This window comes from Nycticebus coucang, chromosome 7 (genome assembly GCF_027406575.1).
Source record: "Nycticebus coucang isolate mNycCou1 chromosome 7, mNycCou1.pri, whole genome shotgun sequence".
NCBI lineage: Eukaryota > Metazoa > Chordata > Mammalia > Primates > Lorisidae > Nycticebus > Nycticebus coucang.
Genome location: NC_069786.1, coordinates 133280174 through 133293329, shown reverse-complemented (window position 1 = coordinate 133293329; position 13156 = coordinate 133280174). Strand labels below are relative to the sequence as shown.

The 13156-nt window shown below is 50.4% G+C and overlaps 1 long non-coding RNA gene across 1 annotated transcript; it reads right to left on the bottom strand.

The window, feature by feature from the left end:
* Nucleotides 1-797: 797 nt before the first annotated feature.
* On the bottom strand, nt 798-4843 carry LOC128590564 (uncharacterized). Its single transcript, XR_008381293.1, has 3 exons — nt 4513-4843; nt 2731-2962; nt 798-2182 (listed from the first exon to the last, which is right to left on the bottom strand). It is a non-coding gene; the product is annotated as an uncharacterized LOC128590564 (long non-coding RNA).
* Nucleotides 4844-13156: the final 8313 nt, after the last annotated feature.

Here is a 13156-nt window from a genome sequence, read left to right as displayed (position 1 = left end):
CATGGGGACAGCAGAGGTTTTGGATTAAGACATACCTGGGTTTCAACCCTGCTCTGCTGAGTTGCCTGGGGTAGCCCTGGGCACAGTGCTCAGACTCTCTGAACTCAGTTTCCCCATCTGTGAAAGAGGGGTAACAACCTGAGGGCCAGGAGTTGTCAGTGTGACTAAAATAACCAATGTGAGTGCAAAATGCCTTCTGTAGCACAAGCTCCTGATTGTCCACAAGGAACAGCTGCCGTGAAAACGAGCCCTGTTGTCCATGCAGGCTGCTGTCCATGCGGGTCGGCCCCAGCCTGTTACAGACGCAGCAGTGGCCGAGGCTGTGCCAGTGCTGGAGGAGACACTGGGGAAGCCGCACCCTGGGCTACTTCCACACAGGTTCACGGAAACGCACCATGTCTGTACTGACGGGAAGGTCTATTCTGCATGTAGTCCTGGACTCCAAAGTTAGGAGGAAGCAAATTTCCAAACACACAGATTCCCGCAGGAAGGAACGGAACAAGGTCAGGGGATTTCAGCTGGTTCCTCTGCAGCTCCCTCCCTCCGCTGCAAGCCGGGTGGCTTCCTGTGCAGAGGTTCCTTCTGACCTGGGCCAGGGACCTTGGCAGCCCTCCTTTGTTGTGCTTAAGTGTGACCTTCCCTGACCCCAGCGTCATTTGAGATGTCACCATGGAGATTGCCAGACCTCCCTGGAGGTGACCTTTTCAGTGCGGTGTCTAGGCCATAGCACACTCCCCAGACACCCCCCCACCCACCCATAGTTAGATCTGTGGACTGTATCTGGCAGGTATATTTTATTTCATGGCTGAATATTTTTTGAGTAAGGATCTCTTCATAAGGAGAGATAATGACATTTTAATGCCATTCAAACTATTTGTATCAGCTGCATCTGACTTATAGCTGAATCCGATGTCATGGAAGGCAGCCACACGCACCTGAGGCAAGGGACCACAATGCACAAAGTGGGGTTGCCTTGGGGCTTTTTAGCTGATCTTCAAAATCATCACCCCTGGGACCTTCAGAGATTTCCTCACCAGCGATGAGCCCAGCATCTCACTAGGCTAAGACACACGCAGACTCAGAGCAGCACATTGTAGAGTAGACAGAAAAATCCTTGTAACCAAGGACTGGGACGCCTGCCCTGGGTAATCAGAAGGTGGAGGGGAGGACGGTGGCTTGGAACGTCCCCAGAGCAGTGCGGTGCCGTCTCCCTGCCTGATGGCCCTAGGTACAGCACAGCTGACTAGGCGTGGTCAGCTCATCAGTGATTTGGAGGCCAGCACACCCCAGTGGAAGGAAAAACTTCATCAGACAGAAATTACAAGTCAAGTTCTGACTCATGGACCCTGAGACCTTGAGGCCATCCTCTCTAACATGGGGTGAGGACTAAGAGCAGCTCTAATCACCTCATAGGGCTGTCCTGGTAGTCAAGTCACACATGCACTTGCCTAGCACCCAGAACAGAGCAAGACCTGGGTGAGAAGGCAGAAGCTGGTGCCAGGTAAGGCTGAGCTGACGTGGAATTCTGTCCAATGAAATCAGACCAGATGCATCATTTCCTCCACCACACAGAGGTAAAACCTCTGCTCTCAACTGCTTTCTAGGGGGACGCTTCGAATGAAATGCTGAATACAATTCCCACATGGGCCTCTGTGTCCCGATGGCCCTTCTACACCCCATTTACATCTGCATAAGCCCATGCTTTGTTGTGAAACAATGGCTAACTTAATTGGCTCCTTTTCCCATTCATTACAATATTACACATGTGTTTTCATTTAACAATTATTTGTTGAGTCTGGGCTGGCACCCGGCACTGGGCACTGTGCTGGGCAAGGGACCAGCACAGTGGCCAACCCAAGGCTCCCGCCTTTGAGAAGCTCACGGTTGGGTAGGGAGATAGACCCATGGCAAATAGAGAAGGTGCTGTGATGGGCACAATGTGGAAGTAAACGGAGCATAGCTCTGCTGGGAGGGGGCTCCGGGAAGGCTTCCTGGAGGCGTTGGTGAGTTTCACCTTGACCATGTGGAATCTGAAGTCCTTGCGAAGTGCCCACCACATGTAGTTTCCCAAGAGGCAGTTGACCATGCAGATCTGAAGTTCAGAATCATGACCCAAGTGAAGCGATCAGGTGGGAGTCACAGCACATTCAGTGGCGACTCACAGGACTAGACAGGATAAGAGCTATGGAAGAGAAAGATTAAGGGCAGGAGCTTCAAAAAGGCCCACGAGGATTTATGAACCTAGACCCTGTGGCCTCTCCTCTGCATGACTCCTATTACATCCCTGGCGGAGGCACCTGACCCTCGTCCCCACCTTCCCACCCCCACCACCTGTCCCATGCGGCTGTCCCGCCCATTCCCTGTTCAGTCTCTGACCAGCTCGTCTCTGCCTGCTATTTCCTCCTTCCCCTTTTCCTCCTGCCTAGTCCATAAAACACACAGAGGTCTATTGAGTTCCTACGTGCTAGAGAGTCGGGCAGGGTGGGATGAAGGTCAAGGTGATGGGACACAAACCATAGGAACTGAGCAGGAGGTGAGGTTCTGGACATCCACTCAGGGAGGCCCGGAGCTGGGGAGCTGGACGTCCACGCAGAGAGGCAAGTGCCAAGGAGAAGGAAGTAAACCACAGAAAGCAAAAGTGAAAAATGCCAAAGACGGGGCCGGATGGAGACGCAGGCGGATCTCAGGGGCGAGCCCGTTGCTGGTGGGGAGGGGCTGGAGAAGGCTTACTCAGAAGCAGACCATGGTCTCTGGGGTCCCATACTGTGTAGTCTGTTTCTTGATTGCCCTTAATAATTGCAGGAGCGAGTTTACACCCACGGCAAAGCTGCTGTTCTTTTGCGTCTCTGGTCACGCAACAGGGGGTCCTGATGATTGCGTGCTCCATTACAGGCCTCTGTTTCTGCCTTGTCCTGGGGGCTTCCCTGTGTTCGAGTGAGCCTCCCATCCTGGCCTGCAAGCCCTGTAAGGCCAGAAACCACATCCCTGGACTTCCTGACGAAGCTCGCCGTGGGAGATCCCAGCAGGGCCGCTCTCGGCCTGTCTCCCTTGCGCTCTCTTAGGGAACGCATCCACTCCGGTCTCAGCTCTCCATACGGTGTGTGATGTTGGGTCCACACCCCATTGCACCAGCCAGACGACCTGCCCAGCGTGTGGCAGGTGCCCAGGATTGTAACAGACTCTGCACTCCCAGAACCACAGTGTCTCCCACTGACAGGGCCCAGTCTGGGCACGGCCTCTTCCCCACTGAAATTACAGCCCTAGAGAGGGATGTCTGCGGGGAGTTTATGCGGGGAACCCAACCAGGTAACCAGTGTGTCTCTAGGGACAGTCAGCAGGGAAGGGGTAGAAGCCGACACAGTCAATGTGATCTATATGACAGTGTGACGTCGAGCTGGCCCCTCCCAGCAGGACATCATGAGCGGCGAGTGGAGTGTCTCTGAATTGTCCACCCCAAGGACAGAAGAGACAGCGTGTGCCCACCAGGTCCCATCGCCCGTGGCTGAGGGTTGCTCCGTGGGATGTCAGCTCTCATGAACTCTGGGGGGTCCCTGGGCAGAAATACCACATGTAAGAAGTTAGGGGTGCCAGTCTGTTAGGCCATCAGGACAATGCTGATCAAAGTCAGTGTCCTTCTCCCCAGAGCCATCGCTGGAATCAGGTAGGGCTGAAAAGATGGTGAAGAGCCACCCAAAGATGCCTAACGCAGACCCCATCCCTACTGGCCTTGTGTCCACACAGGGGACCACCATCCTGCCAGACACCCGAGGCTGGCTCACGGATCTACCCCATCTTTCTCATACTCCGAGTTAAACCACCCCCTTCCAACTCTCCCCCACAGGTGTCCCACGCATGTCCCTCTTCCACTGCCGTTCTGGGGTAGAGCCCAACCCTCCCCACCTGGGTAAGCAGAAAAGTTCCCCGGCAAACGCGACCACCCCATCCTCTCATGAGTTCCCTAGAACTTGGCTTTCCTCACGTCACTCCCTGACCAGAAACCAGGCTACCTGCTCCCAAGAAAGGTGAAACAATATTTCAAAGGCCACATGGAGGAGTCTGGAGCGTCCTCCAAGAGTGGCATCATTTATAAACATTCACTTATTGAGTCTTTTGTTCAGTAACGCGAGCAGGCACCTCCAGTCCCCGCTGCTCTGGGCAATAGAGCAGGACCGGCCACTGAACAGCAAGGGACACACCACAGACCCCACACGCAAGGCAGTGCCCAGCTGTGTGGATGGTTCTTCGGCTACTGAAAAACAAATGAACAAAAACAGAAAACAATGACAGCAGAGCGAGGTGAGGAGAGTAGCTGGGGGATGAGGGGGTCAGCGTCAGCCATGTGGTAAATTGAGAAAGTCTTCTCAGGTATGGGAGGCCTGTGACAGGTAGGCTAGGGGAGCAGAGGGAAAGCCAGCACACAGAATTAGATTGTTATTGTTTTAACAGAGAGGCTGCTCCTATTGAGAAGAGAAGTGCACCCCCCCACCCCATCCCACGCTCAGGAGGCCCCACCTTAGATGGACTTGCTCAGGCTGAGCGATTACCTGGCGCTGCACCTTGCAAGCCTCCGTCCACTCCTGGAACCTGGAAGCTCACACATCTGTCCTGAGAGCTGGCTCTGTACACACGCTCTTAATTGACTGTTTATATCATTGATTTCTCCTTTTCCTGCTGCAAGCTTGCTGGGTGGTAAGTAAGAGCTAGAGGGCTCCACGATCAGGATAATCATTGCCGTTGCCGTAGCAACTAAGTGCCACAGCCACTCGATCTCCCAGGATCTGGCCTTTCACCTGCACCCCATCTCACGCTGCCACAGCTGAGACTGTGATGAGACATAATCACCATGACGCTCCCGTGTGCCACACAGTATCCTGTCCCCAGGAAGGAGGTCACCCTGTGACAGCCTACAACTTAATTCCAGGATTCAACTCAATTCCACTGGGAGGGCCTGGGGTCTGTTCCTGGGACTGGCTCAGGTACCACTAAGGCAGTGCAACCTTCCTTTAATACACTTCCTGTGGGTTGCAACCTCGAGGTTGAGAACCACTGTACTGAGGTCTCCATGGGAAACAGACGGCATGCTCAAATTAGGATAACTCAAGGAGGGTTAGGAAATATTTTCCCCCTGCAATATGGGAAGGGTTCTGGGGCTTGTAAGGAATGGTGCAGTAGCCCAGGAGAAATGAGGGAGGGGCGGCTGCAGAAAGCCAGGGGAAAGTCTTGTTGAGGTGCCCACCCGGAGATGCAGTGACGTCCAGCTAAGTGACAGACGGGCAGGGAGGGGGCAGGGGAGTGGGCGCCTGACCATGTTCTCTTCCTCTGAGCTCCCAGAGCACCCCTCCTGTCCCACCCCAAAAGCCAGAGGACACAGGAGCCCTGGCTGCAGCCTGCGTGGATCGTGCTCACTATTTTCTGTATCTTACGAGGCTTGCACCTCTTGGGCTCATATAGACCTAGCAAGGAAACCGGCCCCTCCCAGAGGCAGCCGACAGCTCCAGAGCGTGTCTTTCAGAGGCAAATCAACCAGTGTGGAGGCCACTCCCTTTTTCTAACTCACACACACCAAGCCAGTATCCTGGTTCACCCCAGAACCAGAACCAGGCCAACTAGGGAGCACCCTGTAGCCCAGAGCCTTATCCAAATCCCCCAGGTCCACGCTGCTAGGCTTATACAGCTTCCCTCTCCCCTTCACCCCCAAGAAAACCCCAACAGAGGTGCCGCCTGGCTCCGGCTCCCCTTTCTCCTCGTGTCTCCCACGTGACCCTTGTGGCCAGCCTGCCAGGCCCCCCTCTCAGGAACTGTAAATAATGAGCTTCTTTCAAGGTAGCTGCGTCTGTCATCTCCCTCTCCCTAATGAATAAGTGGCATTCTGGATATAGTTTCAAGCACAGCCCTCATAGGGCAGCTCGCAGGGCAGCGGAGGGGGAAGGTGTGAGCTGACTCCAAGCACCCAGGAGAGCCCGGCCCAGACAAATTGCCAGCCTCCAGGGATCCCAGTGAAGAGCAGGCAAGCTGTGGGACACAGCCTCTGCCAGCCGTTCCCAGCCTCGGGAAGGGGCCCAGCCCTAGGTGCCGTCTGGTTTGGACTAACTGCCCCCTCTCTCTCCTCCTGGGTCTCCCACACCCTCGGACCCCTCTGCAGTCCACCCCTTTGTCACTGCCCTTCTCCAGGGGACGTTTAGGGCTGAGGAGTCCTGATCCCCCTTGCTGCTCCCTTCATCAATTTGCTGTGACCCCTCTCTTCTGATCCTAGCAGCTCCCTGTACAGGTGACTGCACCCCAGGTCTGGGTATATGAGATAAATTGCTTTGTTTAACCCTGAATCAGCACCAGAGGAAGGAGTTTTTATCTCCACTTTCAGATACTTGAAACGAGGCTCTCTGAACAAAATGTGGGGCATTTAACAATTGACTCGGTTAATCACTGTCTCACTGCTGGCTTGGAAGGGCCGTGAGGCTCTGTAAATGGCCTGAATTATGTCCCCCCCAACATTCACATGTTGAAGTCCTGACCCCCAGTACCTCTGAATGTGATCAGATTCGGAGATAGGGACTTTATAGAAGTAGTTAAGGTGAAAGGAGCGTTAGGGTGGGCCCTCGTCCAGAGTCGGTGTGGTCTTCATAAGAAGAGCAGGTTAGGGTTCAACACGGGAAGGACAACGTGAGGACACCAGGAGAAGACAGGCCCTGGAGAGACCAACGCGGCTAACACCTTGATCTAGGACCCGTGGCCTCCAGAATCATGAGAACACGAATGTCTGTGGTTAACCTCTCAAGTGAGGTGGCCGATGCCCCTCTGAGTGCTTGTCACAACAGCACAGTGGCTGTGGCAGATTCAGGATGGTTCTAAATCAGATTTCCTGACACAGAGAAGGACTTTCTCGGGACTCTGTGTTAAAGATTGGAAGATGATGATGCTTAGTACAGATGTGGTGGGCTTGCCGTGGACCCGCCCCAGGTAGCCAAGCTAGGCAGGAGGAGGGTGCTTACCAGAAGCCTGTCTCCAGGAGCTCTGGGTTCTACTATGGATCATGGTGGCACTGGCCCGAGGGTCATCCTGGCCCTCTCCATCACTGCATTACAGGTGGCCTGTAATAGGCTCTCAGGGCACTTACATGCTCCTGAGAGGCCTGGAAGTCCCAGGTACCTCACTGCGGTGTGCCTCAGCACTGAGGAATTTTCCACATAAAACCAGATGGACTGGTCAGTCTCATTTGGAAAGAGGGACAGCCTCATGTGCCAATGGTCCTGAGTCAACCATGCCCACAAAAAATACTATCTGGCTTTAGTTTTTCCTGCAAAACCTTGGCTATTAATCCGATGAATAAAGACCATGTTTACCTCTCATTGGTAAGGCCTTGACTCCTTCCTTTCTCCATTTTTAAAGAAAACTTGGGAACCATGATTTTAAAACAGAAGATCGTTCAGAACCCATGGAATGAACTATATTCTTGGTCAGTTTTCTGCTCTGTCGCCTGCAAATGTAAACAAACTTCCCAGATCCACTCTTGCCCTCTCCAGTAAGAACAAAGCCACTTTTTGCCAACAGTGGACCATGTGAGCGTACCCCCATGATGGTCGTGAAAACAGAGGTGACTCTGATAGTCACCATTTCTGGTTCTTGCCTCCTTCCAGGCGTCTGGCCTCAACTCCACACTCACTCACTAGTCTCAATATAAATTCTGCGGGCGTAGCATAGAGAAGTCTTCTGGCCAGACTGATTTCTGTAACAGGTGTCGCGTAGCCAATGTGTCTGTGCCCCGTTTATTATTTGCATTAATCAGCAACATATGCTTAACTCCCCTGACCTCGTGGATAGACTTTTAGCTGTGTCCTCATTCAACTTTCTGTCCCCTGGTGGCTCTGTAAGTAATTTGTGGCCCTGGTAAGGATGCCTTTGAGCAAACACTTTTCCTTTAGTCTGTTCTTTGTACTTCTGTTGGGGTTTACAGCCTTCAAAAGTCAAGTGGCTCCACAGGCCGGCCCTCTACTGTGGGTGTCCATGTTACACAGTGCCATGGGGACACCCGGCGTCTTGGGGAGAATTCCTGCCTGTGAGACAAAAACCTGGCCCAACTTCTACTAAGAAAACAGAGAGCTTCAGGTCTTAAGGAGGATATTGGAAATTGTGGGCCACTCAGACACTTCAAATTCATCAGTTCTCTGGGAACTCAGCACATTTGCAATCAAAACCTGTCAGTTAGCTGGGCCAGAGCCACACGGATCCCAGGCAGAGTTAGAGGCGGCCTGCCCCAGGGAACAAAGCACAGAGGAGGTCAATACATTCAGGGCCAATCGCTCTTCTGGACACAGGACAAGGGATAAGGGGAGGTGGGGCTGAGAGGGAGTGCTGCTCACTTTCAGAACCGGGTGGTTGGGGGCCGTGCCCTGGCAAGTGCCCAGCCACCCTCCAAAGGAGCCCCCCACATGGAGGAGGCTGCGGATTTAGCAAGTAAAAATGCAGCCAGGTAAGTCTGAATTTCAGATAAACATGGATAACTTGTCAGTGCATGTCCCAAGTCCTCTGAAATTTACATCTTATATTTTGTCTGGAAGCCCCAGAAGAGGGTTGGTGGGGATCCCAGCCACCACACCACCCTCACTAGGGAGGTCACAAGAGGGGAGGACTGAGGCAAACCCCCAATTCAGAGGCAGGGAAGGAGGAGAGGAAGTCAGAAACAGAAGGGGAGTTGGACCAAAGTGGGAGCAGATCTGGCATAAGAGACAAGACCAGGACAGAGGTCTGGAAAAGCACGTGGAGTCTGACCGTGAGCACAGGCCACACAGCAGCCTCGGGTGTGCTCAATGCCCTGTGCAAACTGCAATGTGATGTTTGGAGCACTGGGACTTCACCTGATTGAGTTAGAAGGAGATGATCTGATCTCCCTTCCTGAGAAGAAGGCATTCCTTACCCCTTGGAGATGCCGGTGCTGCAGCTGGGGATTAGACTCACGGCTGCAGTGACAAACAGCAGCGTCACCTCGAAGCCCAGTCGGGCCTCCTCGTCTCCAGGCAGGTGAGAACTTCTTATAGGAAAAGACCTGCACCAGTGTCATTGACGGTCTGTCCTTGGCACCTATTCTCCCAAAATGTTAGCTGAAAAATAAAAGAAGCATAAACTGTGAATTTCTACTTCTGTCTTCTGGGACATTTGAGCCAATGAGAATGGACTGACTTTGCTCTGATGTCTCCATATCTCTCAGAACTCTGAATGAGCAGGAGGTTACTAACCATGCAAATAGTTAGGAGACCCCTTCGTGACCACAGGAGACTCCCAGCAGGGCCACTGTCATCATCGCTTACCCAGCACCTGGTGCAAATTGTAATGAATACTAACGGGGAACACAGACGTGCACACAGGAGCACAGGTGTGGGTATGAGAAACATGAGTCATTTAATCCCCAGAGCAACTGAGACAGGCGCTACTGACCACCCCTGTAGAAGATGAGGAAACGGGAAGTGGAAACCCAAAGAGGCACAGTAACCTGCCCGCCTGTGATTTCATGCATGGTCTGCAGGCGGGAGTTGGTAGACTCAGCCCAGCAGGGTCACATTCTCCCCACTGTGTGCTTGACAGCCACAGGGAATAAAGTGCCCTGCCTGGTTAAAATGACACGGTCCACTCAAAGTCAGAGGGGGCCTCTAGACTGGGTTCCTGGACCCCTAGGATAGATAGTGCAGACCGGGCCCTGTTGGGTAGCTGGCTTGTTGGTTCCAAGAGCTTCTTCCATCTGTTTCTGTCCTGGATGTGGGCAGATGTCTCAATGGATGCTGGAGCCATGGTGAAGGCTCAGGGCTACTCCCATGATCTGGCCATGAGTGGATCTTGAGTCCCCTTGAGGTCCCCAGATGTGCCCTTACAAAGTGATATAAGGAGGCTCAGGGCCCAGCAGCTTTTCTTTCTCATGGTCACATTGGCCAGCCGCACTGGTTTGGGCTGAGCACACCAACTGAGGACATTCTGCCTTGTCTTCTGAACGTTTAGGAACCAAGTGTCATGCCCTTTGAATAGATGGTACAACTGACCATGTTGGATTCACGTAGCACACACCAGGCTCTGTCCCAGAAATAATCCCAAAGATGAAAGCTATGCTTTTCCTTTGGCCTGTGGGACCCTGGGGGCATTATTTCCTACCCATTTCTACCAGGTGGAAAAATAACGATCATGGTTTGCACTGGAACAATTATATATTTAGCGTTTGCTAAGTTTAGACTTCCTAAGTTTTCTCTCTCACTAAACAACTGCACACAAACAAGATGCAATTTTTCTAGCCCAAAATAAACAGAGCAAATAGTTTCCCAGACAGTGTGGTCCCTGACTGAGAGAAGAATGGATCCCTGCCACTGGTCTGCCCCCTGGGACCGGGTTCTCCCACGGGCTGGCTGAGCTGGGGTAAGGGTGCCTGCAGTGGCCCAGATCTGTGGAGACCACCAGGCTAATGAAGTCTCTGCTGTGTGTGACCCCGTTGGAAAGGTTGTCTGTTTTGATTTGTTGCACCCTGGGTTTCTCTGTATCTAAAGCCACGTTGTGAAAAAGGAATTTTCTGAGTTCTCAGAAAAAGGAATTTTCTGAGTCCTGGATCAATAGAATCAGGGACTCTCAGGACTGAAAGGGGGTTTGGAAGAAGCCCCTCAGCACAACCATCCTCCTTGGGTGCCTTGGGGAACTCTTTTAGGGGAGCTCTGCTGAGGGGAGACCCTTGCCAAGGTGCCTAACTGAAGTCCAGGCCAAGGCAATCCTCTTGCTCCGGGCTCCTGGAGAATGAATCAGCTGTTCTGTGCCTCTAAGGGACTGTCCCTTCCTTCAACCTGTGCCCTCTGCTCACTCTCCTGGGCCACGCAGGACCTGTCTAATTCTCCTTCCACACACGAGGCCACAAAATATTTGAAGATAGTTATCAGAGCACCCCAAGGAACAGAGTGCTAATTTCTACTCTTACCTCAATGGCATTTCAAACAATTGCTGAAAGGATGAATTATTCAATAGGTTAAACTGTTTCACTTAGATCCTTATCTCAGTTGATAGTCAAATGCATCCCAGCTGGATTAAAGACAGAAGAATTCCTTTTATATGAAATCATAAAATAATGAAAATGTTTTAAATAGCTAGAAGAAAATAATAAAAAAAATCTGGGACTGGGTATTGCCTTGCTAAGCAAAATACCAAAATTAGAACACACAAAGAACACATTCATTGATTTTAAAAATTGCAAGCATCTAGATATTAAAAACTCATAAAAAATGAAACTACACATTGGGAATATTTGCAGCATGTGTGACAAAAAGTTGGAGTCTTTAATATAATGGGGACCTTCCCAAAATGGTAAGACAACGTGAATAAGTTACACAGTAATATGACTTAGCGGACAAACACTAAAAGATTTAATTTAATTAAATTTAATTAAATTTAATTTAATTTTTTCAGAAACCAAAGACATGGAAACTTAAAAATGGATGTGTGTTCATCTATTGGATTGGAAAAGAAAGAAGGCTATATAACGCCTAGTCCCAAAGAGATCTGGAAAATAAAAGTTACATAGAGTAGAACGTCGTGGTCCTTTGGGAGGGAAAAGTGTCTCTAAAGATGTTTGTCTCTAAAGATGTTTCACCCAGAAATCCCGCTGCAGCCATTTATACTAAGGCAACTATTAGGATTGTTGGTAAAAAGCTGAGAGGGACAAGGCTGACTAATTAGAGTTTTAAAATAAGAGTTGAGAGTAGTAAATTCAGTGCCCCAAAGAATGGAGTCAAAAGAAACACACTTCCTGATAGTTTCGAAACATAGGCTGTCATTCGAAATGAAACGGAGGTTAAGGTTTGCAACCTGCGAGGCCCGATGCGTAGTCACTGAGATAAGCGCGCTCTGCTGCAACCTTAAATATGTGCATAGAAATAATTCTAGAAGAACATTGTTATCATGCACTGTCTCCAGAAGATGGAATTATAATAGCTTTTATTTTCTTCTCTTTGCATATCTGGATATTGTAATTCTTCTCAAATTAGCTGTAAAAAACAATGAGGTAGCACTTAAGATCTGTCATATCAGTAAAATAATAAAAAAGCCTGAAGCCCAGTGCTGGCATGGTTGGTGTGGAACAAGCACATTCCTACATGGATTATGAGCGTGTCCGTGGGTGGGAATATTTTTGGATGTCAAAGTGGCATGACTGACCAGTAATCACATGAAGGTTTACTCCTTTGGACTGAGTAATGCGCTTCGGGCATCAGTTCTCAAGACTAAAACTTCTCCAGGTTTGTGTTCAGTATAGTATTATATATTCCTGTGCAGGGCGGCACCTGTGGCTCAGTGGGTAGGGCGCCGGCCCCATATACCCAGGGTGGTGGGTTCAAACCCAGCCCCATCCAAACTGCAACAACAACAACAACAAAAATAGCCAGGCATTGTGGCAGGCGCCTGTAGTCCCTGCTACTCAGGAGGCTTAGGCAAAAGAATCACTAAAGCCCAGGAGTTGCAGGTTGCTGTGAGCTGTGTGATACCACAGCACTCTATTGAGGGTGATAAAGTGAGACTCTGCCTCTATCAAAAAAAGAAATATATATATATATATTCATGTGGAAAATGAGTGCTCTTCTGGTAAGCTAAGCAAATGGTGACACAAAACTAAGCTGACTATCCTGCCATCATCAACGTTGTAATTGCCAATATTTAATAACACATAATGTGTTCAGTGTTCAAAATTATTTCTGAGTCGCAAGAATTTTATTACACCGGAATTGTGTGTTTGTATGCATACAGAGAAATGGTGGGAACCCCAAAGTGGAAATGTGAAAGCAATTGGATTTGTTGGAGCTAAGGATGAGGGCTTTTGATATCTAACACTGGTATAATAGTAATGTCATGGGGCTTTGGAAAACATAAAGCAAAGGAAATGGGTTTAAACTGCTAGGATTTGCCCTTACTGGAAACAGACAGTTTTGCATTGATCATCCTCTCTTTTCTGACAACTCCCAAATCACTTGTATAATAATCTACCCTGGGAGTTTGCCTGGGGTCAATGTAAATTTTATCAGTTCAAATACCCGGGCGCTGAGTAATGGAGATAGAATCGCTAATCCCTGGTGTTCATTTCTATTAACAGAATAGCTACACTAACCCTGTATCTCCCACCCATCAGTGACCAAACAGAAACATTACT